Source organism: Cupressus sempervirens, chromosome 10, assembly GCF_028749045.1.
Source record: "Cupressus sempervirens isolate cs-2001-9-10 chromosome 10, ASM2874904v1, whole genome shotgun sequence".
Lineage (NCBI taxonomy): Eukaryota > Viridiplantae > Streptophyta > Pinopsida > Cupressales > Cupressaceae > Cupressus > Cupressus sempervirens.
This window is the reverse complement of record NC_143127.1, coordinates 703,678,345-703,683,684: the sequence shown is the minus strand read 5'-3', so window position 1 is coordinate 703,683,684 and position 5,340 is coordinate 703,678,345.

The window sequence follows — 5,340 nt, the reverse complement described above, 5'->3', positions numbered from 1 at the left end:
CAATGTTGTGCTAAATGTCTCTCTTCTTTCTTTCTTTATCTCTTTTGTTATTCATGATTAGGTATTGGCAAGTTACAAGCTTGAGGACTCACTCTCTTTTGGCTCAACCCTAGATAGTATCCATCAACCCTGTTAATGAAATACTAAATGTGTGTCCAATGTGGGTTTGCCTTCCTAATATTTTTATTATTTTTTGGGACAATTGTTATCTTGAGGCAATTAGCAATTATATTGGTCATTTCTTAAATGTATATGATATCAACCTCCATGGATCCGTTTACCTTTTCATGCACAATGGTTGAAATTGGCATTTACATGCCTCTTACTCAGTATATAATTATTGCAGTTGTTGGATTACAAGTGTCTCCCCTTTCGAGTGTGTCAATTCTTCTATACTAGTCACCTCACCACAAATTGTTCTCTTACATAGATCGTAAAGGTGTTGTCACTAGGTAGAAGGACAATAATGGTGATTATTTAAATGTCATGAATTTTCAATCTTTCTTTGATGACTCCTCACAAGCTAATGATGATGATTCCTATTATGATTCTCCTACCATTGATTTAGCCTCCTCATAACTAATGGTGTTAGTTTTTTTGTTGTTTAGCTCAGAAGGTGGAGTGAAATTTCTTTAAAGCAACTTGAGTTGGATATTTAGCAATAACTTTGTTTTTAATCTTTAAAAGAATATTTATAAGTTTGTGAGTTTGAGAAAAATAGGAAGTTATTTTACATATGATTTAAAGCCAAAGAAAGTAAGAAAACATTCTTTTCTTGCAAGCTAAGTAAAGTAGTTGGGCTCTATATATATAAGATTGTAGTAGCAAACTATTAGAATAAATAATTAATTATTAATTATTTATTCTATTTACTTAAGCTTACTTAGGTGAATGCATTTATTTAATATTTAGTAGTTAATAGTTGTAGTGATGAGTTGTTGACAACACGGGAGTTTGTTCCCTTCTAGCATGTTCCACTTTTTTGTGGAAGAGTGCTTAGTTGTCAACCTTATCTTCTACCTCCTTCCAACTTGTTCTACAAGCTTCCTTGAGGCCTTTATAAGCAGTCTCTCTCTCATTATAAATTCATTCATTCACATAGAAATTTCATTTTCCTATTGTGAAATATTTTCTCTTACATTGTTTTCTTCAAGCTCTTGCTCCTTCAGTTTCTCTTCAGCAAGCTATTTGCATGTAGGTGATCTTGGCGAGCTATGGAGTTGGATTTCATCAACTCCTACACAAACTTGTATTGGATTGAATTGGATTCTATTATATTTTCTAGAAGAGAAAGTTTTTTGTTAGGCTGAATAGAAGATCCAACATTTTTTAGGTTTTTCCCCAAGTTGGGGTTTCTTGGGTATATATGTGTTATTGTCTATATCTGATTTTCTTCTGTTATTTTGCTTTCACTATTTTCTTCTATTAATTAACTTAGATTATTAATTGTTATAAATCAAATAGAAATTAACAGAAGTTAGTCAAATATAGACAATAACATAAATATACCTAGGAAACCCCAGCTTAGCGAAAAATGTACAATTGTTGGATCTTCTATTATATTCAACCTAACAACAAAATTTCTCTTCCACAAAATACAATAGAATCCAATCCAACCCAATACAAGTTTGCTACTGCAATCTTACATATATATAGAGCCCAGCTACTTTACCTAGCTTGCAAGAGAAGAATGTTTTCTTGCTTTCTTTGACTTTAAATCATATGTAAAATCACTTTCTATTTTTTCAAACTCACAAACTTAGAAATATTCTTTTAAAGAATAAAAACAAAGATATTGTTAAATATCCAACTGAACTTTCTTTAAAGCAACTTCACTCCACCTTTTGAGCTAAACATCAAAAAAACTAACTCCCTCTTAGCCAAGAAGGTGTTCAACACAACACCTAGCTTATCTATGAAGAATGCAAACTTATTCTTCACCAAAGCTTTGTTAGTATATCTGATATTTGTTAGCCAATAGGAAAGTGTTGGAGCTTCTATATCCAATTCTCCACTCAATCTCTAATGAAGAAAACCTACAACTACACCTTCTATCCAACTTCAAGAGAAATAATAGACTACAAGATTGCCACAATAGCTATAGAAAAATAACTTTAGCTTCGTAATCCTCTTTCTACTAAGAAAATAACTCTCATTGAATGTGCACACTAAAACTTGTGCTAAAAACTACCTTCGAAAGAATCTAAAATATTTGCAGCTAAAAGTATAGCAAATTTTGTGTCCCCAAGAATAATTGCCTCTACTTCCCTCATTGAAAATTTTATTTTCCCTTGTTCGCCAATTTTTCTTGGAAATCTCTTCCACACAATTTATCTAGGAAAGCTCTTCCTTTCGATATCCAAGGGACTCTTTTCCCCTCAACATATTAAGGAAACCTCCTCCCCCCAAAATATCCAAGAAATCTCTTCCTATCAACATATCAACGAAATATCTTCCTCTCAATATTTTTGGGAAATATCTTCCTCTAGGAAATGCCTTCCTCAATGTCTCCATGCAACCCATCCTTGCTCCTTGGATCTGCACCATGCAAACCCCACACAAAAGGATGATCACCATAGCCACCTTGCAACCTATCTTTACTCAATCACAAGTTGCCATAGCCATAAAAGAAGCAGAAGACAAATATTTTTTCCTGTAATCTATGTCATAGATCTTGGCTTTATATTCAAAGTTTAGAGCTCTGATACTATGTTAAATTCTTACAGCTCCTACTCCACCTCTTGTTACTAGTGCAACCCTCTCTGATTGCATGGACTCTTTACCATATGTTTCTCTTGTTCTACTCTAATCACTATCTAATAATGTATTTCCTTTCTAATACTTTGTCCCTTGTGCTAAGAGTTTCATAAAGAGGACTTCCCCACTTGTCCTTTTATTGGGGACCCTAGTGATAGCATTTTTTGGATGGTTGTTTGTTGACATAGAAAATTTTGTTCTTCAATTTCTTATTCTCCTCCTCACAATGTCGATGAATTGACTTCCCGGTCTTAATGTGAGTCTATAGTTATTTTTTAGTATGGCATTAATGGTGTATTCTGACCATTGTTTTAAATGACATATTTAGTTTTTATTTTAACCAATACCCTTATTTTTCTCCTATAAGATACTAAAAATTGTTGGTGTAAATACGTATTTACTATTTACACTTACTTAAGTTTACTTAGGTTAATGCATTATTTTATTAGATTACATTATTTTATTATTTTATTTTGTGAGACACTTAGGAGTTTGCGTACCTTTTTGATTTTTTATGTTGACAACACAAAAGTACGCAACTCTATTTTAGCACATGGTGTCTACACCACTGATTTGTGTGTTACACCCTTGTAGGCTTATCCTCTCATCACCGCACTTACTTTCGTGCTTAATGGAGGATAACCCATATCTGGTGAACATATGCTTGGTTGTATGACTTATCATGATGTTGATTATGAGGCATTCTAGATGTATCTCATATCCCTTTATATACAGGCACTCCTAGTGTACTTTCACATTGCATATTGAATGAATATATCATCATTCTGATCATACTCTCTCTTTCTGGTCTATAGTTGTGCTTGTGCTTGAGTTCTTAGTTCCTAGATGAATTTTTCCCTAAGAAAAATTCTTACATGGTATTAGAGCTTGGAGATTTTATCATTAGATAGTTGTTTGAGGCTATTGTTGCTTCAACACCTCAGCTCGAATTCAGAGTACTACAGAAATTGGAAGAGTCTAGAGCTAGGTCTGACCTTGCCATTGCGTTTAGAACATTGATTCAGTCAAGATCAACAATAAACTTAGCTACCTTGGCCTAAAGTCAACTATGAGGCAAAAAAAAATTTGCAAATCAGCACCTAGAGGCCCAGATTTGTAGTTTGGGTATGGTCATTTGTAGATTTAATTTATTTTATTCAAATCTGTATTTTTAATTCTCTGTAATTTTTTCCAAATTTTGACTATATTTTTAGAAAAAAATTTCAAAGAAATTTTTTTGTAGAACCGAGTTGTTAGATCCTGGCCTTGCGTAGAGTATATTCTATTTTGTAGAGCATATTCCTTGATTCGATAGGCATATTAATTCGGCTTCACACTGCGGCCATACTCAACAAATTCGATCAATGCACACAGATTTTTGGTGAATGGGAATCCGGCCAGCCCTTAAACCACTAATAGGCTTTCACTTTACAATATATGTTGTACGGGTTTCCTTTTAAATAGCACCAAAGGCACACTCATAACTCATGTGGGATAAATCCCACTACTCCGGTGCGGCATTTTAAAAATCTAACATCAAACAAACTTTTTTCGGCCCCACATATTACAACCCTAGCCCACGAGTTTAAAGTTTCCTAGCATTAAACAATTCCTTGGTGATGTATTAGGGCATATTCCAATGGCATCTTACATTTGTGATTGCAAAAGGATTCTTGCCCCTAACGATAAATTCTAGTGTGTGTTCAACCTTCTTTTCTAGCAATCAATGTCCTTCTCCTGTGCATTTTAGATTATTTCGATCACAAAAACCTTTTTCTGGCACATTTTTTGATGAGTTTAAATTACCACATGTCTGTTAGTCTATAGTCCATGTGGATCTGCAAGACACCAAGACACATCAACCATGTTGGATAGCTGAGTGCAGGCCACATGGAATAGGCACCACGCTAGCAGCCAACTAGGATCTCTGTACCTGATTGTTAACACACACGTCTTCATACTTTTTTCCATGAAAGACTTGACACATCAACCTGAGCCATACTTGCCAAGTCAACATCCATACAATACAGATGCCTAGTCACCCTGCCACATCACCTAACTGGTCTTTTTTTGCTGATGTCAATAGATCATGAGGTTAAAATTAATGGTCGTCTGACTATCAAAATGAAAGATTTTTTAACTTTTGGGATGACTGTTTGACCATCAAGTTTAAGCACACAATTTTCCTAACAAACCCCTCTCCAGATTGCTTTTTGCTTTGGCATCCTGAATTTGCGAGGCCATAACTTGGACATCTGGACTCCGATTTAGGTGTAATTTTTTTTGAAATTGTGCAAAATTTTCTAAATTTTTTAGTGGTGGTGTTTTTTTCTAGTTTTGGTGCAAGTATTTTTCAAAAATTGCATTTTTTGGTGATTGTACCTACATAATCCTTCATTTTGCAACTTCAAACACTTCGTACGGGTGCATCTGGTCACTTTTTGAGGTTCTATTTTTTTTAAAGTGCATTAATTTTTGTCTACTTTCTAGATCTGTAGTTAGATTCTAGGTTTGTGTGGACAAAATTCTCACTTTCATAACTAGGGATTTTTTTGCATTATAAAGCTTTGATTATTTTCCAAA